Source organism: Neolamprologus multifasciatus, chromosome 17 (assembly GCF_963576455.1).
Source record: "Neolamprologus multifasciatus chromosome 17, fNeoMul1.2, whole genome shotgun sequence".
Classification (NCBI taxonomy): domain Eukaryota; kingdom Metazoa; phylum Chordata; class Actinopteri; order Cichliformes; family Cichlidae; genus Neolamprologus; species Neolamprologus multifasciatus.
The window spans coordinates 167,405-193,386 of NC_140455.1; the positions used below are offsets into that span (position 1 = coordinate 167,405).

Below are 25,982 nucleotides of genomic sequence, written 5' to 3' on the forward strand. Positions count from 1 at the left end.
CAGTTCCTCAAGGCTGGCTGCATAAAAGAGTCAATCCCGAAAGATTAGGTATTTTCAGCTGCTCTCTAATTCCCCAAAGGGTCACCACAGCAGATGGACCCACATGTTGCACAGACTCCTGGGTTGAAAGTGACAACTAACAACACATTTAAAAAAAAAAAAAAAAAAAAACATATTTACAGCCTGATGCAAAAGATTGCTTTGGGTTTTGGATAACTTCCACTTTCATTTATGATGTCATTTCTGACATCACTAGGTTAGACCCGAGGGGCAACCCCTGGAGCTGCAAAACAAAACCAATGACGAAAGGGTTGTTCGAAAATGGCTCCAAAAGGGAGTCACTCCCCACAGACTTAATATTGGGGGGGTTTTAAATATTAGAAATAATTTTCCTACCATAATTAGCCTTTCCTAGGAGCTTTTCAGTTATGTAAATGAATCACTGAGTGTCATTTGATTCTCTATTAATATTGTTTTGTACTGTAGGTATACTGGCTTTGCATAAATACCGGCTGAAACGAATCAAATGTGAACTAAACATCCGATGCATAGTCAGTTGCCTTTTGTTTTCAACTATTAGAGGTAATTTGGGTGTTCTTTTGTATTAGTTTGAGTTTCCCAAGTAAATGCTGGAAACTCTATTATTATTAAACTATAATGCACTCAACCAAATGGAATATTTTCAGTGCAATAGAGTACAATGAAAACAATCTGACGAAAATAAAAGAACTACCAATGTTAAAAAAATTAAGCCTGGAAGATATTTATAAAGCATTTATGTCCTAACCCTGTGAGCGTCATCATAGGTGTTAACCATTATTCTGACCCTAACCGCATATGTTGCAAACAGCCAAAACAGACATTGTGGAAATGTCTGTTGGACATCACTCTTCCACCTAATCACATTTTGTGTATGTGGCTAGAGACCCGATAAATGCGTAGTACTTCAAAGGCAGAGAAGCCACAGGCGTTCATGTGCTGTGGACGCAATTTTAATTCATGTCTGCACCTTCAGACTCAAGACGTGAAGCATCATACCTTTGTTTTATTATCTAAGAAGGGAAAGGGAAACACAAAGGAAAGAGATGTGACTGGTATCTGAATAAAATGTCATCCTCTTCCTGCTCACCTGAAGCCACGAAATATAAATCAAGTATGCATAAACATGCAATAACTTACTCTCAGATTAGATTAGATCAGATTAAACATGCAACCCCTCTCTGTACAACTCAGTGCACAAGAGTCAGCTAACAGCAAGAACAACAACATTAGCTGGTCAACACAAAGCCAGCTAATGTCAGGCTTGAGTGTCCTAAAAATCAAACTTTCCCTCCTTTCACTTTTCCCTCTGATAAGCAGTTTGATTGTAGTCGCACATCTTATCAGAGTTTATTGCATGTCTGAGTCCAACAATGTTATATGCACTTCAAATAAAGTTTTTCAACACGTGCTAACTCAGGCTACCAGTAGCTAACAGTGGCAAAAACAAGTTCAGGATGTCCACAACACCTCACCTTGCTAGCTGGGTACAGAATATTGAATTGGCACAAATCTGTTTTTACCGTGTTGCTATTATTATTACATTCTAATAATAAAGTGATAACAAAAGTGTTCTTTTTTACATAAACAGTAGTAGAAACACATCATTATGGGGTACAATTTAAATTTAATGTTTCTGGTCTGATCTAATCTCGGCTGACTAAAAGAAGCAGCAGAATTCAGTCGACTGAGATCTAGTGGTGAAAACTTTATACATTATGTCTTGAAGCATGTCTTTGAGTTTTTCCGACTGTATTTTTCATAGCACAATGAAAAGAAAACAAGTAAACTGGAAGAAAGACCAGAAGACCAGAGGGAAGACATGTAGTAAAAGATTTGGGGATAGATTTAAACCATGTCCTCTGCAATAGTCATGCAGCATATGGATTGCCTGTTCAACACACTGAGCTAAACAGGCAACTCTAGAACAAGCAATTAATTTTTTAAAAAAAGACAAAACAATCACCGATGATAACACGGTTAATTTATTGCTACTGTTGTCTGTTTGCCAAGGTGTTTGCCAACAGAGAGCCTGTTGAGAGAACCAGAGAGGGGTCTTGAACCAACTGCCCCCATCTGTAAACCGACACTCTCTGCAGGTAGATGGGCAGCCAACAGCCTGCCAACACACTAATACTGCTGAACCATAATTTCCACATTAGATCTCAGAGGGTTAAAGCTGTACCAGTCAATATTTTCTTGGTAACAATTACATTCAAAGTCAAAGAGGAAGCTCACACAAAAGCAAAGATGTGCACATTCTTTTAGTGTTTTTCAGCTTACTGTTTCGGCTCATCCACAGCTACTGTTTCCTTCCCCGTGTACGTGTTTTTCTCAAATTCAGCTGTATTATCTCTTGATGCAGACAGTTTTCATGCTTCCACTCACTTTACTGCTCTCAGCTGTGGTGACTATAGTGTTATGTCTATGTTCATACACCAAACTCTCCTGTTTTGCACTTAAAACACTGGTGTTACACATTTCTCCCCTGTTCAAAAGCTGCCTACCACCACCTCCTCTTTCTGAGTGTGTGTGAGGTAGTGTGTGGGTTAAATAATGCATGTAGCACCTTGCAGGACCCTCATGACATTAAAAGTGCTTTGTAGTGAGTGTCCAAGCCCACATTCTCACAGTGAATACTATTAGTATTAGTAATACCAATAGCATTTATACTAAATAGTAATCATTTCACTGTAGTGGTAAGGAACATTTTAAATGGGATTTAGTCATTTCGTGTTAGAATTATAACAGAACCAAATTGACAGACATCAACAACAACGCAGTGGCATTATTTGGGGGTGTCCAAATTCATAGGCTGCATCCTCCTGGGGCTGCATTTGTAGGCCGATTACGTCACAGCGACGCATTGAAGGCTGTCCACATTCTTAGACAATTCCCCAAATTTGAAGGATGGGTCGGGTGCATCCTTCGTGGCCCACCATATCCCAGAATTCATAGCGCAGCCCAGCCAATTCCAGTTTCAAACAATTGTGGTAGCTACTTAGCTTTAATAGTTTTAATAGTTAATAGTTTTAATATTACTCTAAGTAGTATTACTAATAAACCTTTAACATATTTTCAGAGGAGAATGTAGCTGTGTAAACTTCAAATTAGGGATGCACCGATACCGATACTGGTATTGGGTATCGGGGGCGATACTGTAAAATGTGTGTGTACTCATACTCGTAAAAGTTAACCGATACCATGAACCGATACCAACTTATTTCATTAATCAGAGGGTGGCTTGTCATTTTTGTTGTAGTTTTTTAGATTGGCCACTAAGGGGACATCCCATGCTAAACAGGCACAGGGTTAGACGAGTCAGACTGGCAGGTCCAGATAAAAAAAGAGAAACTGGAGGCTGCTGTAGCTAGGCTAAACAAAATGTCAGCAGTATGGAACAGCCAACTTTAACTCAGGTTTTGGAAAAGCGATGAAAAATGTCAAGAGAAAATCCACGGGCAGTTAAAATAACAGAGGCTCTGACTCATTTTATCGCTCTGGATGACCAGCCAATGCCAGTCGTGGAAAACATAAGATTCTTCTCAGCATACTCGAGCTGCAATATGAAATTCCCAGCCGCCCACACATCAGGGAGATAATGGTGCCAAAACTTTCTAAAGAGGTAAAGACAAGCAGTGTGTGTGCGATGTCAGTCCTTGGTTTAACGGCACAGCGGACTGATGATCCACGGGCAGATGAGGAGTTTATTCGTCAATGCCAAATACTTTCGTTATTTTGTTTGTTTGTTTACAATATGGACACTCTGCAACAATTTAAAAGTTTATTTTATTCTCAAACCTAATTTGTATATATTTTATTCCCAACAGAAGTGTTTATTTATTATTCCGAAAGCTTGAGACAGTGCCAATAGTTCAGTGATATTTTGTTAAATTACAATGTGGAGACTGCAATAATTTAACAGAAGTGCTTATTTTTCACTTGAAATTTTTTTGTGGTCATTTTTATTAAGATATTATTTATTATCGGCAGAGAATAAAATAAAACCTGTCTTCCAATTCATTGCATGTGTGTGTGTGTGTGTGTGGTTTTTGTACTCTGTATCGGCAAGTACTCAGATCCAAGTATCGGTATCGTATCGGTTTGAAAAAAATGGTATCGTTGCATCCCTACTTCAAATATCTGCTCGGTTTATCAAGATATCACATATTTGCAAAAGTGCTCCAACGTTTTCAGAGACGTCTGTTACCCACCAGCTTGATAGCTAACCGGGTGGTCAAGGCTCACTAGAGCCAGCAAGAACAGCGAACTCCCGGCACATCGTTTTCAAACCCCTCGCGGTCTTTTGCTACTCAGGTTATACATGATTTAAAAGTCACTTAGATAACTTAAAAATGTTATTGTTTGGCTTTTTGCAATGTTTGGTTTGTTCCTGAGTAAATCGGTTTGGCTGAGATTACAGCTGAACAAACTTCAAACGGAAAACTGATTAAACAGAAGTGTGAGATGATAGAGAATTTACGCCAGTGTCCTGATATATTTTACATAGCAAGGAGCAGACGGCTGAGTTTATTAAACGCCACCGAGACAGCTGGTGACGCAAATCTGAAGGCTGAAGGCCACTCCACAGCCGCACACTTCTGGCCGACCCAGCCTTCGCGGTCTACATGAGCCGGGCCCACCGAAGGCCGGGTCCTCAGGAGGTTGCAGCCTATGAATTTGGACATGGCTCTTGGCTTCTTCTCATGTGACCTTTGAGCCTTTTCAGGTCAATCAAGAATGATTTGTCACATGATCCTAAAACCAAAAACTCCCTCTCACATTATTATTTACTGTGTGACCTATATCATGGGTTGAAATTTGATATTTGTGCTATTATAGGAATTTAAAAGACACCCAAAAAAGCAGAGACTGTTTTTAAGCTTTGGCACTTCATTAATTTTCCATGCACCTGTAAAACATTTTAGAAGATCACAGTTTACCTTAAGGTTAAGTTAAAGTTATTTAATGAAATATGGGAAAAGTTAAAAAATATATATATATATTGAAAGGCTGGAAAAACCAACCTGCTATAGTGGGGAATAATGAATGCGTTGGTTTCTTTCAAACCCCTTCTTCTGTACAGAGTCAATGCTTACAAAGGAAGAGAGGCTGGTTGGTCTGTGGTTCATTCTGCAGCAAGACCATTACTCTAAATGTTGGAGAAACACACAGTCTGTGGCTGAGCTGTACTGGGAGAAATTGGACAGCAGGGTGAAAGCAAAGTCCAAAACATTCATTTCCAATTTCATTGCAGTTTGCCAAAAGCATGTCTGGCTGTTCAATACAGAGATGCTACCTTCAGGTGCTCCCTTATTCACTCGGGGTTGCCACAGCATGTAATAACATTCTTTTTTAACTTGCATTTAAGATGTAGCGTTCAGCAGTTCTATACCAAAAAATCGTTCTTTGTTATAAAACTCAAAAATAGTTGTATACTTTTTTCTACAAAAAGTCACTTTAATGCCCAGCAACTCGAAGGCAACCAGCTGTGAATAACAGATAAACGAAAAAAACATCCAAAGCATCAAATATTTGCGAGTATATGACCTGCTGTGTTTAGAGTTGTCTTTGGAAATGTTTTTTCCATCAGCTGCAGGGGCTCTCTGTCTTTGAACCGCAGTCGCCTGGCTGACAAAACTGCGACGAGGTTTCTAAAACGGGACTGTTATGCCAAGGTGGCCAGTGTAGGAGCGGCTGATGCATCAGCGCACCGATGCCAAAGGACACCTTGACAAAACCGTGCTACATCACAGCCCAGTGACTAACTTGACTGGCCTCAGACCTTTCAGCTTGTTGGGGTCATTGTCTTCCTGCTGAATAAACTGCTTTGAAAAATGTGACCCACTTGCAGAAGTGTGGGCCACGTATTCTCTCCTGTGTGTGTGTTTTTTAAACTGATCTGTTGTTACCTGCTTTCTTCTCTTCCATAGTCAGTCCTCTGAATCTTCAGATAGGTGTTCACCTTCTGGTTTGAAGGCAATCTCGACATATAGAAAGAAATGATTTGTACATTTATGTGTGAACATGTTTTTAAAGTCCCTCGGCTTATTTAACTCATTAGTTAAATTTCTTTTGCACATGGATAAAAAGCTGCAGGAGAAGTTTGCCTTCAGTGCTTTCTGATGAGAAGGGTTCTGTAAAATGAAGGTTTTAAAATGTTGCACTGGACTCAAACTATGATCTTTTTCCCAAAGTCATCAAGATAGTTACGTGCCTTTAAAGCCATTAAGGCAAGCCTCACCCGCCAGCAGAAAACGGGGACATAAAACATGAATGGCTCAAAAAACAAGTTTTTAAATCCATCTTCACTCTAGTGTTAAATTACTGTTGAAGAAATCTCAGAGGTGTTAGAGGCCCTGAACTTTCCGATTTAGGATAACACATCACATACAAAGTACAGAAGCATATAAGCAAACAGAGAAGCACAGACTATCCTGTGCCTTTTAAAGAGTGATTTACTGATCCAATACAAAATATCCACATCACCAGATTATTGCAAAAATAACCAAATGTTCTTGTTATCATTAAAGCTAATGAGGTGTACCAAAAGCATTTCACAAACACATGATGAGAAGAACTAAAAATGATTTGTCCCTCCATTAGTTCTGCTCGTTTCTCTGGATAAAATGATCTTCATGGCTGCTGCTGCTGCTGCGCTAGTTTATGTGTTTGGCAGATTTAGTTCTTTGTGAGGGAAGCTATGTGCTTCAGCTTTTGCTGTGTTTTTTATTGTGTAAAATATTACCCGGAGATTAACAGTCTCAGCTCTGATCCTCCAAAAGATCCTCCAGTCCACTGCCAATCAAAGCTTAAAGAAAATCACATTTCATCACAGGGTCTTTGTCCCATTTAAAACAATCCTTTTGTCTGTCAGATGAACGACTCTACCAGCTGGAAACAGCTTTCTTAAATGTGTTGACAAGGCATTTTGCCTTTATGGAGAAGGATTTAACATTTTCAGCGATTCTGCAAACGCTTTAAATAATGTAAAGTTTTTCTTTTTAAAGGCACTATCTGCTTAACTACATTGAGCAACTCAAATGGTGTTATTATTATGGAGAAACAGCGCACTCTGGTGGATATATCAGGTACCTCTCTCTACTGCCTACGAAGCAACATGTATAGTGACTCATTTTACCTTTAAGATATATATATATATGTTAAAGGTAAAATGAGTCACTATACATGTGTTGCTAGATATATATAGATATATATATGCAAGATATAGATATATATGTTAAAGGTGTATATATATATATATATATATATATATATATATATATATATATACACACACACAAATTATAGCCTAACTATGTTGACACCTATTAGCTTTTGGACTTACTTTCTGAGAGTCTTCCATTTTGGTTGTCCTGGTCTTGTTGAGAGGGTGGAGCTGGGAAATTGGAAGGGTTGGTTTTGACTGAGAGCCCAACTATGACCTCCACACCCAGATGTTGACTTTTAAGTTGCAAGGTACACAAACCCTTAATTTACAAAATTATGACTAGTTAGTAGTGGGAAAAGACTAGTAGTAGTGAAGACTTGAAATGTGAAGTAGTAAGGAAATATTTAATTATAAATCACGTTAGCAGCTAGCTAAACATAACTACCTTTATCTGCTTTACATACCTAGGAGCTGACTGCCCAAGCTTTCATAACTTATGTTCATCAAATGACAAACAAGCAGTCCCTCTCAGTTGAGCAGATAACAGTGTCAGTGGTAACAGATGTCAAAAGGGACATTTCTATCAGGTTTATCAGTATTGTTGGCGTTTTAGTCAGAGATCTTGCACTGCCTCATTCTAAATCACATGGGTACGGAAGAAGATTAGGGCCACTGGGGAAAAAAAAAGTGGACACGTCTTTTTTTTCTTCTTCTTTCCTGAATTCTGAGGAAAAAGTCAGAATTCTGACTTTTTTCTGAGAATTCTGACTTTGATCTCAGAATTGTGACTTTGATCTCAGAATTCTGACTTTAATCTCAGAATTCTGAAAAAAAAGTCAGAATTCTGAGATTAAAGTCAGAATTCTGACTTTTTTCTGAGAATTCTGACTTTTTTTTCACAATTCTGAGAAAAAAGTCAGAATTCTGACTTTGATCTCAGAATTCTGACTTTTTCTCAGAATTCTGACTTTGATCGCAGAATTCTGACTTTAATCTCAGAATTCTGACTTTGATCTCAGAATTCTGACTTTTTTCTCAGAATTCTGACTTTTTCTGAGAATTCTGACTTTAATATCAGAATTCTGACTTTGATCTCAGAATTCTGACTTTGATCTCAGAATTCTGACTTTAATCTCAGAATTCTGAAAAAAAAGTCAGAATTCTGAGATTAAAGTCTGAATTATGACTTTTTTTCTGAGAATTCTGACTTTGATCTCAGAATTATGACTTTTTTCTCAGAATTCTGACTTTGATCTCGGAATTCTGAATTTTTTTTCAGAATTCTGACTTTGATCTCAGAATTCTGACTTTTTCTCAGAATTCTGACTTTTTTCTCAGAATTCTGAGATTAAAGTCAGAATTCTGACTTTTTTCTCAGATTTTTTTTCCAGTGGCCCTAATCCTCTTCCATACATGGGTCCCTGTGAAACCTCTGTTTTTAAATTTGTGACTCAGTCACTCTGTACAATAGCTAGTTAGCTTTGTTACAGTTAACTTGCCAAGTAAAAGGGTTTAGCTACTGGTATGTGATTTTATGATTCAGGGAACAGTATCATATGAGTGTGATTAACATCACATCCACTGGCTGGTGTGTAAATATAATTCTGATTTCATAAGATCTTTGAATGGTCCTGTTTTCTAAATCAGGACATTATTCTTTGTCAAACATAAATAATATCAGGCTGATCCTGCCACAATTTGTTCCCCCTGTCCAAATCACAGACAAACAGTATCCCACAGTTGTTAATCATTTTGAACGTATTTTGCACAGAGAGACATTTTTTGAAAAATGTATTGATAGCAATGTTGAATATTATTACACAGGAAAAAAAACAACTACACATAAAATAATTACACCGTGACGCCTCTGCCTTTCTAAATGGAGGGACAGTAACTGCGTGTGTATATGTAAGCGTGTAAAACCTGAAGATAGTAAGATTAACAGTAACAGTATTTTGTCTCTATCCGCCATTGTAGAAATTCATCTCATGTAAACAATAACGTGGTGCACAGCATGAGGTGAAAAGAGGCACATACCTTTGATTTTGTGAGACAAACTCCGGGGTAAAACAAAGGGGGGCCTAGCAAAAAAAGTTGAGAACCAGTTTTAATGCAAGATAAATGTCTTTATGTCTGTGTAAAACAATTCCTAGTATTCTAGTGGACTAGATTTTAATTATTTGACATTAAGGTTTTTTTAGACAGTCTGTGGTGGGACTCTAACAGCAGAGTGTGAATGTTAGATAGAAAGTATTTAAGCATATGCTTCTATGAATTGGTGAATGAGGCAGGCTGTATTAAGTGCTTTAAGTGCTTGAACAGAAAAAGGCTATACAAAAACTAGACCAAGGACCACAAAAGATATGTTGAGAAATAGAGATAAACTCAAATGTATTTATAAACCAAACTGTGTTATACAATCAAAGTGTTAAAACATCAAATAAATAAAAAATTTAAAAGATAAGAATTTATAGAAATAATGTTTCTAGTCATATAAACATAACATTACCGCAAAAACATGTTATTTAGACAGAATTTAAGAACAGGCAATGTTGAGGCCCTTTCAGCTCGCAGAGATAAATCACATTCCCCCCTGTGGTTCAGGCTGGATCTTGGGATAACCAGACCCAACTGGTCAGTGGACATGAGTGACCTTGTAGGGAGGTTGGAGCTAGCCCATCGACTGATTTGTAAGCAAATAGTTAAGTGAAAATCAATCTGAAACCGTACAGAGGGCCATAGAAAAGAGGCCAGTGCAGGGGAATTGAGCTCTTGGCCATGTGCTTATGTGAAAAAAAAACATGGCAAATTATTACCAAGATGACATAATAGCATGTATTCTTCTTTCAGAGTCATTAAGCAATACAAAGGACTTCAAGCTCCACATGTGGGACCAACCCCACAGTTTAAAAGTGAGGAGATTATGTAACAATTGGTTAAATGAAGCCTATGTTCCTTTTTCATTTCTAGTTATACCACTATCTGCTTTTTTTTTGTAAAGGATACGTTTACTACATTTAGTTAGCTTGAGTTCTTCAAATTTCTGTACAGCATAAAATGGTTAACCTAGCAGAAACAGGCTTTATTAGACATGCAAGTGTTTTTAGCAGCTAACCAGGAAGCAAATTTATAGAATAACCTGTTCTGGTCATAATCTGTAATCACATCAGATACATTCTGCCTTGCCACTGTTGCTTAACATACCCGCTATCATTTTGGAAATGCGTAGCTGTATTCTCTGTACGTCTATGGCTGTTTGTCAAGATTTGTGTGTGCTTGTGTGTGGCGTTTCCTGTGAGGCATCGTTTTCTTTTATCGCTGTGTTGACACATGTGTGCTCACCCTTAAAACTATGTGGGGGGGAAAAACAATGTGCAAATCATACGTCATGCTACGGTTGCTGCATGGGAAGACAACTCCCCACTATACACTATACACACACTCTGAGAGACTTCCCAGCATTCAATGGGGAGAGGTATAGGGCACTGAAGGTGAGAGTTGGCATTCTAGATAGAAAACATGTAAACTGAATGTGTCCTTGAGAGAAACGAAAAGCTACAATGGTTTGTGTTTATTATTCCAGCTTTTCGTTGATGCAATTTTAGAATTTGATCATTGCAAATCATGAAAAATGCTGTTTTCAGAGACACGTTTTTTATTCCCCTCTGCAAAGTAAAATGGTTTGCCCCCACTTGTGGTCAGTTTATTAAGCCAAATGTTCATTTCTAAAAATATCATGTTGACAGGAAGGTGGGGGGCCCCATTTTGCAGGTGGCAGGCATTTAAACAAAGCACTGGCCTCACACTCAGCAGAGTCTCCCTCAGTCGCCAAGAAGCATGCCATCTGTAGCTCCGGAAACAATAACATTCTCGCTCAGGGACTTCTTTGAATCCCCTCCTAACCCCTCCTGACCATCCAGGCAAAAACTCAAGGAGAGGAAGACGAGGGGAAAAACTCATTCTTCTTGATAAGACATGGCTGCTTAGAAAATTCCAGAGGCCTTTGCAAGTTGTTTGACTGTCTGGTGGAAAAGTACAGGTCTTTGGCCTGCCACCCACACGCCTAATCATCATCTGTATGGGAGCATCATCCTCCTGAGCCGCTGCTCTGTGTATAGAATTAGCACAACTCAATTTGGGAAAAACAACTGGCGCATGACGTTCCATCGCACAAATCCCTGTTTGTGCAGACACTCTCACGAGGGGCGACTTCTCATTATGAGTGGTGACACAGCAGAAAAAACAAGTCGGGGAAGGACACTGGAATATTGTGTTCTCGATCCAGGTGTTTTGAGAAATTAAAACCTTTTTTCTTAAGTACAGGTTATTAAGGAAAGGATCTACACAGCTTTCTGCCAAGAACAGTTTTGATTATTTCACTAAGTTCATGTTTTCCTCATCTGACCTTAAACCCTGTTGTACAGTCCCTGCTGACAGTTACGCCCATAACTTCTCTGATAATTGCACAGTTTTTGTTGTTTTGCCTGTCTACACCACCACAGTGGATTTCATACAATCAATATATGACTGAACTGCTGACTTTCAACTTTAAGTCAAGGGTTTTAACTAAAGTACTGTATTTACTATTTAGGAAATGCAGGCATTTTTATATGCAGTAATTGTCATTTAAGGATTGCTGCTAATATTTTTATAATTTAGATTAAAATTAGTGCTGTCAGCGTTAATCTCATTAAAATGGCGTTAATGCCATAACCGCATTACACGACAAATCTCTGTTAGCGAGTTCACCCTGTGCGTGGGGCTGCACAGCGCTAACGCATTAACGAACTAACGCATTGACGCCGTGCAGCCGCCCGCACCGGGCGATCCGTGGTAACTCACTAACAGAATTGCCACGTTAATGCGGTTATGGCGTTAACGTCATTTTAATGCAATTAACGCTGACAGCACTAATTAAAATCCTTTGAAGTTTGTTGCCTGAAGTCTAGAAGCCCAGGGACATCACTAAATGTTTCTTCTCTTGAGATGATCTGGAAGGCCTTTATTGCAGCCACCTTACTGCATGTTTGTGGGTCTCCCTCTCCATTTAGTTTTCTATTTAATAACTGGAAAGTGTGCTCTATTGGTTTGAGACCAGGTGACTGCCTTGGCCATTGAAGAATATCTTGTTTCTTTACTTTAAGAAACTCATAGGATGCTTTTGCAGTGTGTTTTTGGGTCATTATCCATGTGCACTGTGAAGCAATGTCAGATCGGTTTTGCAGTTTTGAGTATAGCCCTGAACACTTCACTGTGCAATTCATTAACAAGGTCCGCGTCAGGTGTCAGGTGAACCAGGACACTCTGATGATAAGTGGGCTACTGGAGCAAGAAAACATAAGTGGAGAAGGGATAAAGCCATGGCGGACTACCAAGACTTTGTGAAGTACCCTCTGAAAGTCTCCTAGAAGAAGTGAATGCAGTATTACAGACAATCTCTACTGCGACCATCACTGAAACCAACCAGCTGATATACACCACAACAACAGTGATCCTTGAGATGCTTGGCTACACTGTAAAATCTAATTAGTTCCCAGAACTCAAAAAAATTGAGGAAACTCGTTGCCTCAAAAAAATTGAGTAAAGCTTAGCTAAAAATGAATAAATTAGGACAACTTATTTATTTGGGGTACTCTGTACCCCAAATAAATAAGTTGTTTACGTAAGATGACCAAGTTAGGGCAACTTACTCGTTTTGAGTACACTGTACAGCCTTGTTAGTTCCCAGAACTCAAAAAAATTAAGGAAACTCGTTGCCTCAACAAAACTAAGTAAAGCTTACTTAAGATGACTGTCAGGACAACTTATACAGTGCAAGTCTGCAGTATTAAGAATAACTTGATATTTCTGACTGTACAATACTAATTGTTTACCTACTGACAAACATTTCAAGTTCAACTAAATGAAAAAACAATTTGTGGTAACCTGAATATGATTAAAAATAATTAACAACATTTTTTGTAATGATGTTAAAATCAGCCCAACTTTTATTTTCAAACACAACAAAGTATAACAGCCAACATACTGGACACTGTTCTGCTGAACAACAAACAATTATATTGCCATCACTGTTATAATCTTACAATGACACAAAGTCTCAGATGTAATTATTCTGAAAATAAGTTTAGGTCTACCACAAGTTTGTTTTGTACTTACATTACTTATATAATCAAAATAAAATATTTATTGTTCTGTCACAAGTGCAGTCTCTGATTTAAACAACACATTTGTTTTTCATTCCAACACATGAGCTGGAATGTTGTATTATTTTAAGGATGGCTTGTTTCCAGTCCAGGCATTACTGCCTGAATGACTGTCATGGATCAAGGTGATCCAAATGTAGGTGCAGAAGAAAGTCTAACTTCCCTTAAGTACAGTGGCAGTGGATGTGGGTTGGAGATGCAATGAGCTTGAACCTGCAGGCGACCATCTTCACTGACCACACCATCTGTGACGGAGGAGTCGTCTCTCCTGTCTGCAAGCAAACAATCATATTTTTTGGAACATGAACTTAATTGCTTTCTTAAAACATTTTTTTCTGCATTTGGTATAAAACAGACTCCAATTTAGACAATCTCAGGCTCCCTCCCCACCGGAGAGGTGACATTCAATGTCCCAGTTGTCAGTCTGGATAGCCGTGACCACCACCCAACACACAATAATGTCATGAAAGCATCATTTTAAAAAGGGCTATGCAAACATGGCCAATAACTTTCATTCTAATGATGTGCAAAATGATTTGGGCACAAAACAAATTTTGTTGTTAGAAAACTTGCAGACTTCACTATATACAGTGTAGACCCTCTAAACTAAGTTTGGGGGATGTGATCTTTCAAGAAATGCAGACCAAACTGTTGTTGTTTGTTTACTTACACAGCATGTCTTGTAGAATTAACTAGAGTCACCAGCAACAGCATCGCGCAGTCATATCTCAAGTCTAATAACAGAATACAGGAAAAGATTAGTACAGAAACAACTTTCCCAAACCAAAGCACAAATAAAACAATAAGTAAACCAGGCTGATCTAAAGTATGATTAAAGTTCAGCCTGATTAATATAAATGTCACTGACAGTTGCTAATACATTGGAAAACCAAAATACTTACTGGTGTCTTTCTGTCCAACAGCAGGAGTGCTGGTCCCGATCGCTCTCAAAGACAGTAAGAAGCAAGCAGAGGGAGAAAAAACAGAACATTTTTTAGAAACTGATTTGATCCTTAATGGCTGTGCAATCATTGTAACATAGAGTTTGCTTATGTCGTTAAATAAAGGCTAGATTTGACATTAATAGATGCCACAGATGTTCAAAAGCTGCCACAAAGCATGAAAAAAATTGACGTCTCTGAAAACGTCTGAGCATTTTTGCAAATATGTGATGTCTTGATAAATCGAGCAGATATTTGAACTTTACACAGCTACATTCTCGCCTGAAAATATCTTAAAAGTTTATTTTGTGACCCAGAAAAAGTAATAAGTTTTTTAGCCTCCGCCATTGCCGCGTTTACAAGTACACAGGCTCCAGCAACCCCAGCCGACAAATGCGGTCCTCCTTTTCCCCAGACTACCCTTTCTGGGTCACAAAATAACCTTTTAAGATATTTTCAGGCGAGAATGTAGCTGTGTAATGCTCAAATATCTACTTAATTTATCAAAATATCACATATTTGCAAAAGTGCTTCCACGTTTTCGGAGAGCTCTATTATCCACCAGCACGATAGCTGACCGGGAGGCCAAGGCTTGATAAGAGTCTGCGAGCACAGCTAACTCCTGGCTTATTGTTTTCAACCCCCTGCTGTCTTTTGCTACTCAGGTTAAATGTGATATATATAATCAGTTAGTTAGTTAGTTAGTTAGTTAGTTTTGGCTATGGATTGAAAATACCCCCCACACCACACCACACCCCTAACGGCTGCACCTCCCGAAGAATTTTGTCTGGGCTCTTATCTCACTTTTTTATTTCAAACAATCAACAGAAAATTTCACAGACATAGTTTTATGTAAGGTTTTTAAGGCTGTGTTAATTTTTAAGTAACATGAGCCCAGCGACAGCAGCAACGCTAGGCTAACACTAAGTAGCTAGCAAGATTATAAACCTGGTGCTAAACTAAGAGAAGCCACAAAATCAGTTTGAATAAGAGTAAACATTTACTCACCAAGTCAGTGTATCAGGTAAAGATTCACAGATATGACAATAATCTCTTGAGCTAATGCTTCTCCAGGTTTGCTCAACATATTACATAACAAATGCACCATGAACATGTGGACTGATCCAAGAGGGAGGAGGACGGTAGTGACGTGGCATTTTCAAAACACATCTTTCATCCTTCTGCACTGAGAAGCAAAACTTCCAGCTTATTTAGTTTTTCTAAGTTAAGACAACTCAAATAAATTGAGTTTATCAGCGTTTTTGCATAAAAAGTACTTGTAACTTATTTAAATTGAGTTCTAATAACAAATTGATAAAAAATTGCGTTCAGCCTATTTAATATTTTTAATTAAACACAATATTACATTTTACAGTGTACAATATAAACGCCTGCAAGGAGCAGGACCCTCCATGGAGAAGGAGACTAGAGGCCAGACTAGATCACAAATACTGTAGATTGCACTAAAAGGTATAGAAAAAGGTGCTTGCTTAAATTAAACCTTGGCACACATGCTAGACGAAGAGAAGTTCACTAACTATCAGAACTGCAGAAAGGTGTGGTAAAGAAAGAGGTTCTTTAGAAATACAACAAGCTGAGGCCTTAGAAACTGCCAAGCAATGACTAACAGCCTTGGCTAGCTGCCTAAAGAGGTACCGTGTTGGGAAGGTTACTTTTAAAATGTATTCCACTACAGATTACAGAATACATGCCCCAAAATGTATTCTGTAACGTATTCCGTTACGTTACTCAATGAGAGTAACACATTCTGAATACTTTGGATTACTTAATATATTATCATGCTGTTTACAACTACATGAATGTACAATTGCTGTGATTTATTACTGTTACTGAAGGTTCGCGGCTCCGAACCGTAGTAAAGGGACCTCTGGCTAATACGGTGGGTTCTGTGTCGGGCTTGTAGCCGAAAACTAGCTTTACTTTGTTGTCTGGGTCAACTTTGCTAGCGAGAGACAGAGAGAGGCGTTGAAAGGCTGCTCCAAAGGAACTTATTGTTTTTGGAGGAAAACACGAACACGGTGTACAGTCAAGTCGAGCCTGGGCTCGTCAGGCATTCTTCTTGGCTGCAGTGGTTATTATTATATTTACATGCTTCCAGCAGTTTTTGCTCGATGACAGCTCGTACTTTTCCTTTTTCTCCCTCCCTCGCTCACAGACACATAACGTGTATGGCAGTCCATTCTCCCTGCAGCACGAACTACACTGCCTATGATGCTACATTCTTTAGAGCTATACCTGTAGCATTCTGCCTATTAGCTTAGCACAACAACAACAAAAAGGCCTCTCTCACCCAGGAAAGAGAGAGCGTCACCCCGTAACCATGGCAACTGTAACGCTGCCACCTGGAACAACAGAATATAGCTGTCAAACAAAACCCAAACAGGCCTGACCCGCCACAATATGAAACAGGAAAGTACCGCCGTGTAATCCATTTATTTCAACAAAGTAACTGTATTCTACATACCACCTTTTTAAACGGTAACTGTAACGGAATACAGTTACTCATATTTTGTATTTTAAATACGTAATGGCGGTACATGTAATATTACTCCCCAACACTGAAGAGGTATACCAGAGACAGAAGCCAGGAGAATAAACCAGATTTTCTGCACTGAACCACCCACGGTGCGCTTTCAGCGGGAACAGCCCCACCAAGGCTTTAGACAGAGCAATGCTGGAAGAGCATATGGGAAAGGGCAACACGTTCTCACTCCCAAAGCGTAACATTTTACGCTAGGTGACAAATCGTCAACATATTACGTTTTCGGCTACCCACCACTTTCCTAAATGACGACCTCGAAAAAATGAGGAAATATGAGAACCGTCTGGACTGAATCTACACATGTTTGCTCTTTTTCTTCAAATCGCTTACAAACACGCTATTTAACGTCATTAAAGTCCTGGTTAAGGTCAGGAATAAGGTTAGGTTTAGGACTGGAATACAGGGCTGGAACGTCTATTACTGTAGGAGCGTCATTGCACTGGATTTCAGCCATAACCCGCCGCGTACCATAAGAACGCCAAAGGTCTCCTTTCGCGTTCCTCAGGAACGCCGCGGGACGTGACAAAACGTCGGCATGTTACGCCTCGGGAGTGAGAACGGGCTGGAAAGGGACGCAACACATATCAACAGTGCTGTGGATAGTGCATCTAAGAGCAGAGCACAGAAACCTCCCTAAAAAGTAATCCAGTAACCATCACAGTGGCAGACATCCAGACAGAGTCACAAGCATTGGCAGAAACACCAGAGGGACTAAACACCAGCTAGAAGTAGACAGAGCAGTCGCTCGAGACCGTAAGACCAGACTGACGAACATGTGCACCGCCTGGATTGACTACAAGAAGGTCTTTGCCTCACACATGAATCCTGGAATGCCGAGAACTGTACAACAGGAATTCAGGGGGATGCGGGAACCAACACTAGAGGGAAACTTCAAACCAGCACTCTGAGAAATCCTGAAAGAAAGAAAAGGAAGAAAAGACGTCCTGACTAATTTTAGACTTTTAAAGCTTGTGGACTAATATGTATGATATGGTTTCAAAAAGGCAAATCTAGTTTGCTTTAACTGAAAAAAGCATTTTTCTTTCCTTTCTCAACATATGTCTTAAATAGCCACCATTTTGAGTTTTCAAACAGCCAACGGGGTTTTATCATAAAAGTAACCATAAAAGAGTCTGCACCAGTCGTTGTCCTTGTATTTCACTATTAACGATTTCCCTGTAACAATACCTGTTACCAGGGCTGGACTGGGACAAAAAATCGGCCGGGCATTTTGACTAGAGACCGGCCCACCAAAAATGTGACGTCATTCAGGGGTAAAACCGCAAAGGATTCTGGGAACTTGTGGCAAGCGGTACTAGCGCATGCAGGCTTTCAATTGAACTCAGTTACACAGCGATAAAAAGAAACACAAAAAATGGCAAGAAACTGCCATTTTTTGTCCGCTCTGCCACCTGTAGCTCAGGTGGCAGAGCGGATCAACCACTAACCAGAAGGTCGGTGGTTCGATCCCCGGCTGCTCCAGTCTGCATGCCAAATATCCTTGGGCAAGATACTAACCCCATGTTGCTCTCCGATGCATCCATCGGAGTGTGAATGTGTACGAATGTTAGATACTCAGCACTTAGAAGTGAATGGGTGTGATTGGGTGAATGAATTAGCTGTATAAAGCGCTTTTAGTGCTCGGACAGAGTAGAAAAGCGCTATATAAGAACCAGTCCATTTACCATTTACTGTTGTATTATTAACTGCAATAGCCGGTGTTGTGCCAAAAAGTGATTGTCTGCCAAAAACTGATTTCCGGTATTTGCCAAAAACTGATTGCTTGTATTTAAATTGCTATAAGTCACTTGTTGGGCTAGAATATGTGAAACATATATCAAATCAGCCCGTTCTCACTCCCGAGGCGTAACATGCCGACGTTTTGTCACGTCCCGCATCGTTCCTGAGGAACGCGAAAGGAGACCTTCGGCGTTCTTATGGTACGCGGCGGGTTAAGGCCGAAATCCAGTGCAATGATGCTCCCGCTGTAATAGACGTTCCAGCCCTGTATTCCAGCCCTAAACCTAACCTTATCCCTAGCCCTAACCATAACATTTTTCCTGAGCTTAACCAGGACTTTAATGATGTTAAATAGCGTGTTTCTAAGCGATTTGAAGAAAAAGAGCGAACATGTGTAGATTGAGTCCATACGGTTCTCATATTTCCTCATTTTTCCGAGGTTGTCTTTTAGGAACGTGGTGGGTAGCCGAAAACGTAATATGTTGACGATTTGTCACCTAGCGTAAAATGTTACGCTTTGGGAGTGAGAACGTGTTGGTCAAATGCATCCCTCATGGATGACATAAAGTCATATTGAGCTACAAACAACATTAGTGTAACAAGGTAGAAGCCGCAATCAGTCTTTGGCAGTGACATTTATATAACCTTTATTTATGCCGTTAAAAAAAAGTCTAATTAACATTAAAAATGTCTTTTGTAAGAAGTAGCTGGACTGCAGAAATGGCTCAAATATTACAATAGTTCTGTAAAAATATTTAAAGTGGGGATAAAGGACCGGATTGGTTATAATGTAAGTACAATAACACAGAGTTGTAAAGATACTTGAAAAAACAGATAATTTTTTAATTCCATATATAGCCCCTTTGTAAACGCTGTTCACCGAAGTCTATTTACCAACATAGATATTACACATAAAAAATACACGCAAACATTGGAAATCAGTTTTTGGCAGGCAATCACTTTTTGGCACAACACCTGTTGCATGACAGCCACGGGAAGCCGACGGGTAAAGAGATCGGTTGTTATCGGATTACGTCGTGGAAATTGTTTAAGCCATGTTTCCGAAGTAACAAAGAGCCGATGGATGGCCTATAAGATTGCTAAACAAGGGGGAGGGTGCATCCGACCTCCTCGGCTGTAATTGGTCCAGCCCAGAGTCGATCATGACCAATTGGCCAATCCAACACCTTTCATTCATAAAGTTTCCAAAAGAAAAAATCGATCGGCCCATAAAAACAAAAAATCGCCAGCGGCCCACCGGGCAAATGCCCGGTATGCCCGATGGCCAGTCCAGCTATGCCTGTTACACTCTTTCTTTGGGCCTTATAGTTAATATACCCTGAAGCAAAGTCTGGACTTTTTGATTCTATGATGTAAAATCCACTGTGGTGGTGTACAAAGGCAGAAGTATAGAAAACTGTGTCTTTGTCGAAGAAATTATGGACACAACTATCACTGAACTTAATCTCCAATGTGTTCAGCTCAACAAAGCATTCAGACTATGACTCTGCTTGCTAAATTGGCTGGATGGAACAGGTCATAATAAATAAATAAAAATAAATAATAAATCTAATAAAGAATTACACTGAAAAAAGTCTAACATGCAGTCATTCATTCAATCTAATAAGTGCCATTCAAAACAGAATAAAATCATCGATTTGATTGTGAAACCCTTTCTTTTTGCATTTTAAAATACCACTTTTGATTTGGATGAAACTAAATATCTGTACAAAGGACACAGCGCAAAGTTTTTGATTTCTCTCAAAACATATATTTCTTTTCATGTTGAACAGATAATATCTTTAATTTAAGTCAAAGTGATTTGCACTTGAACACGCCCACCAGAAATAGACCGGGACCCATTTTTATTCTGCATGGCTGCTGGAAACATCGTGTCACATCTTTGATTAATTTCATCTGAAAATAAACGTAAGTAAAGCCAAGTGTGTTACAAAAGCTTTTATAATTTGTATTGCCAAAATTGCAGAAAATAACCCCATTTAAGCTGGGTCGACAGCCACCCCCAATTTTTGCATGATTGTAGCTGCTAGCTACAAGCTAGCTAGCTATCCGGCGCGACGTTAGAACTGGTTACCAGCAACCGACCATCACAGTCGGGAATGCAAGTTAGGCAAAAAGCCGTTTTTTACCAGTATACTAACTAGCTAGCGTTACCACGATGCATCGGTGGTGGAGACAGCTAGCTAGCATAAGTTCATAGTTCATAACATTCATAGTATAACTCCGTGCTCCGCTTCGTTTGAATTTTTCTGGTGAGCTCGCGGTTTCTAGACACAAGCTTGTGTTTGTGCGCGCACGTTTGTCTCTGTCTCTCTTCATATAAATATCTGTGTGTTATGTGTGTGTACACCGAGCGCAAAAGATAATTATTAATGTGCATGATTTAGAGACAGAAATAACAAGCCAGCATATAAGATCAATGACATAAGACTAATTCCTTCAATTGACTTTCAGGCGCGGCTCGGAAAAATGTGCATTTTCTGAAGAAATTTAAATTTTAACAGCAAAAAAATTGACCCTATGCCAAACTTAGTCGCTAATGGCTGGTCTGTAGACTGTTTGGTAAACCTAAATCAAATTATAGTACTAGCTTTTTATAAGGATGTGTATGTCATGTTACGTATTTCTTGGTTTTTCTATGTTATGTGTTTTATAGAGAAGTAACATTATTCTTTTTTTTCTGTATGCTTTCAGAACCACAGATCGCTCCATCCATTCCATGGCTGAAGCATACATTTTCATTTAATCTGAACAGGTATCATTTTGCATTTACACTGCACATCCTTTTTAAACATTTCATAATAATCTAGACCCTCCCTCATTATCCTCTCATTCACCTTGCTGATGTGTTGGCACTATTGTGTGCAATAATTGCTCTCTCGGCTTCACCCAGGTGTGTGCTCAGTGCTGGTTGTGTAGGGAGATGTGCCCCATTTCCCCTTTTCTAGTCTTCGTAATTGAAAAGCACTCTGAAAATCACTTTTGTAGTAGTAAGTAATATTGCTATTGCATTAGTTACATCCGTTGTGTGAGTTAGTAAGAGATCCTTGTCCACTAATTTCCTCTGTCCAGTTCTAAATGCAGCAACATTTTCTATGGAGGGCAAAGGGAACATTTCATTTTGGTTGTGTCCTGTTATTTTGGAGTGTAACTACTTAAAGAGTAACTGAAGCCTAACAACTTGTTTTGCTTAGAAACTGTTATAATGGGTTTTTACAATGCAATCTTTCAGTTTTGGGCAGTTTTTGACATTTCTGTGTAAACTTGTTAAATTCTACCCTTTTTGGTCTAACTCTTACACATGGTTTACATTGGCCACAGGAACACTTCGAAGTGGTGCGCTTAGGAAAATCATACACTGTCAGCTGCTCCGCTGTTCACACCAGATGCATATTTCTCCACAACGGTCCAAAAGCACTTCTGTTCATCTGTTTATTCAGAGCTAAAAAAAAAACCCCACATTTACTATTATTACTCAAAGCCAGTAACTGGCTTTGAGTAATAAAATACCTGTTTGAGACCAACCACTTGTCATTCATTCGGAAGCTACATTCATTTATATTTTTCCAAAATGATTTGGCGACCCCAAGAATTATCTCGTGACCCCAATTGGGGTTGGGACCCCAAGGTTGCGAATGTGTCTTAGAGATGATGCTGGTGACTGGCATGTACCGCTGACGTAGGCATGAACTGCTTTCAGCCAATCACAAAATTCAAATGCAATAGCCACCTTTCAACCCTAAGAGGGCAGCACTAAGACATTTTTAGACCAAAAAGTGTAGAATTTAACAAGTTTACATGAAATTGTAAAAGAAATGCCCAGTAACTGAAAGGTTGCATAGGTAAAGACTCACTAATACAGTTTATAAGCAGAAAAAAGCTGTTTTGAGGGTGAATTGCTGTTTAAGTAGTGCGACGTGTCAATCACAGCTCAGCCTGCCACCCACATGAATGCTGATCCATCAGGCACCGCCCCCTTCTGAGGCATTTCTTCAAACAGAGTTTGACTAGGGATGTAATCTTGGGGGGGAATTACTCTCAACACAAAGGAAAAGCCCTCCATTATTTTCTCATTCTCATACTGATGGAAGGGGGTGGTCAAATAAATTGTCATTGCAGCAGATGGACAAATTCATTTTTGGAATTCTATATATCGAACCAATACAAACATTACCTGTTTGGGAATTTAATATATTCCCTTTGTTTCCTCAGTTATCGGATGTGGAAATGCAAGGACTGCAGCCTGTCATTTTCAGGAAAATCTGAGCTACTACAACATTATCGACTTGATCATCGGTTTCATGGCAGGCACCGTCCTTACCCATGCATCCATGAAAATTGCCCCTGTTCATCCAGGACATGGAACGGTCTACAAAAACATCTAGCTAGGAACCATCTTTCTCAGGAGTCCACACAAAAAGCCTCTTCATTCAAGTGCTACATTTGTGACCACAATCAGCTTTCCACAGAGTATGATTTTTTTTCAACATATCAATCAACATTTTAAAAAAAATGAACTTGTCTCTTGTATGTTTAATGGTTGCTCATACAAAAGCAATATATATGGCAGTTTCAAGACCCATAAATGGAGAAAACATAATTCATGCACTGTTAAAGACTTAAAAAGTGGAATATTTGTCACATCATCTATCAGCTGCTATCCTACAGACTCGTTGAACTCTGAATTGGATGAGCCAACCATCACAGACTCAAGAGATTTTGAAAAGGAAGTTGAACTGAAATTAGCTTTAAGATTCGCAAACTTAATTGTGAACTTAACACTGCACAGTAGTGTGTTTGCATGCATGTGTGCATGTGTATGTGCACATGCATGTGCATGTGTGCTTGGTTATTTTGCTTGGTTGGCCTGCAGTGGTATTCTACATTCAAAAATTATAAGAACACCCATTTGAAAGGGAGATTTAAGTTGATTTCATTGATACATGTGTAGATTTTTTTTACATTGTACAGGCACAGTGCACATATAAATGTTTTTGAGTACTTGCAAATTGGTTTAAATAGAGTTTTTATAATGGTTTTATGCCAGTTTTAGACAGGTTGCAGGTTTTATACTGGTTTTCAAAAGATTGCAGGTTTTATACTGGTTTTCAAAAGATTGCAGGTTTTATAAAACAAACATTTCTCTAATCATTTCTGCCGTAGCACTAAATCTGTATATTACTAATCCTCTCTATTGATTATAGTTAAAATGGTTTGGAACAATAAATAATTTTGAAATAATTGGTTGGCCATCTGTCTTGTTTTTTATAGGAAATGCAGAGCATTTTTGAACTGAAATAAAATGAAATGTAAAAAATATAGTTTGAATATATGTAAATCAATTACCTGGCTTCAACACAAACATATTAGTTAATGTTAATTTGGTTCGATGTGAATACATTAGGTTGGTTAAATTTCAATATATTAGCTTGGTTCAATAATTAAAATATGGTTCTATGTAAAAAAATCAATTTGGATCAATGCAAAATTTAAAGTTTCAGTCAAGTCTAGTAATATTGTTTATATCAACATAAAAGTATCAGGTAATATCAAGTGACTCAATTTGGATTCTATGAAGTCAAATATTTTGGATGTGACAATTGGACATCATTTTTTTTAATTTGAGTAGGGTTATTCTTTTTACAGTGTATATCAGAAAGACTAAACCTAAAATTTATACTAAAGTTGCTTGTGTATAAGTAAATACAAGTGTTTAAACAAGTGGCTGTTTTACCTTCCTACTTCCCAGTCACTGGCTGGTGTTTATTAAAGGACAGGAAGTGTTATGTATGACTAAACACATCTATACCCTTAGCACTCTTGAATGGTAACTCCCAGAAAGGTTTGTTCTTTCCATATTCACAGTGTTACTGATTGAACTGTCATAGTAAGAGCTGACATTTAAATGGAATGAGAAGGACAGATCCACTTCTGCTAGTAAATATCCTCTCTGCTGAAGGATCTTTGAGCAATATATATACTTCCCACTGGTTCGGGGAAGGCAAAAGACTCCTGAGGAACCAATCGTATTTGCTCATGTGAACAGTGAAGGTAGCTAGAAGCTGTTTTTGTAAGTCACATGAGGACAAAGATAGCTAATGTCTATTTTGGTGTCCCCGTTGCCCCTGTTGATTCCTTGTATTTATTATATTACAAATAGTGAACATTTTCATTATTGCACATAACCATTTTTAAATGTAGTAATTAAAATAAACAGAGAGCTATTCGATACTACAAATCAGTGCCAGATCAGAAATATTCTGTTTTAAATCTGACGAGTATTTACAATCAGTAGTTGTGGTACCTTGAGTACAGCATATATAGCCAGGATAAGGTGTTCTGCCTGTCAGGGTCCACTAATTACTTTTCAGGCTTTCTCCCAGCTGCACCAACCTCTAAAGGAGAGGGAAAAAATAAAACAAGTATCACATTATCACAGTATTACCAACTAGGAAAGGAGGCTAAAGTTCATTTCCTTAAAATAACCCCAGAACCACACGGCGAAATATGTGAACATATGACAGTTTTAAACCTGCTCTTGTGAATATTTTTATGTTGTCAAAGGTAAAGATGAGTGACTAGAGACATGTGGACGATGCTGTCATTGAGGAAAAACAAAAAAATGTACTCTCCTTTAAACCTTTATCGTCTTTGAGCTCATTGTTTCAGTTTTAGCATCATAGTTTCAGTCTCATTGACTGTATTAGTGTTAAAGTTCTCAAAAATCACCTGTATTTGTCAGCCTATAGACAGCAAGTAGCTGATCTATCCATTATACTCCCACTTTGTGTCATCAAGAAGTTATTACTAATTAATTATTTCACTTTCCTTTATCTTAACAGACAAAACAGACACTGTTAATCCAGATTACAAATATGTCACACCAGATTGCTCATGAATCATTCTTTTGTCTGTCGAGTTTCCAAACAAACATAAGTCTACCCACAGGATAGCCCATGCTGCGCTGTAACTGACAAACTGCATACGTCCCCTGTTTTCTCCAGACACGTGTGGATCGTGACCGGTGGGCTCTCCGACACAGCTGACTGTTTATGGCCTGTTTGGGTTCATCAGAGCCAAACATCCACATCAGGAAGGGGAGCAGGGGGTGAGCTTTTGAATATAAACAACATCTTCAGCCATCAAAAATGTGCCCCCGGACCTGTTAGTGAGCAGAGCCCTGAAAAATAGACATCAGACATTGCATAATATCTTATGTAACAAGCCTCAGAAATTAATGGATGGGGCAGAGAGGCGGAAGAATTGGGAAATTATGCCATGGCCTTGCAGTATTGTATCAGTGC

General features: G+C 38.8%; 2 long non-coding RNA genes across 2 annotated transcripts; one reads left to right on the forward strand and one right to left on the reverse strand.

The window, feature by feature from the left end:
- Positions 1–13,390: 13,390 nt before the first annotated feature.
- LOC146498616 (uncharacterized) lies at positions 13,391–16,669 on the reverse strand. The gene is made up of 2 exons (XR_014870141.1): positions 14,304–16,669; positions 13,391–14,147 (listed from the first exon to the last, which is right to left on the reverse strand). It is a non-coding gene; the product is annotated as an uncharacterized LOC146498616 (long non-coding RNA).
- A 3,673-nt stretch (positions 16,670–20,342) lies between these two features.
- Positions 20,343–23,999, forward strand: LOC146498617 (uncharacterized). Its single transcript, XR_014870142.1, has 2 exons — positions 20,343–21,433; positions 22,891–23,999. It is a non-coding gene; the product is annotated as an uncharacterized LOC146498617 (long non-coding RNA).
- The last annotated feature ends 1,983 nt before the right edge of the window (positions 24,000–25,982 follow it).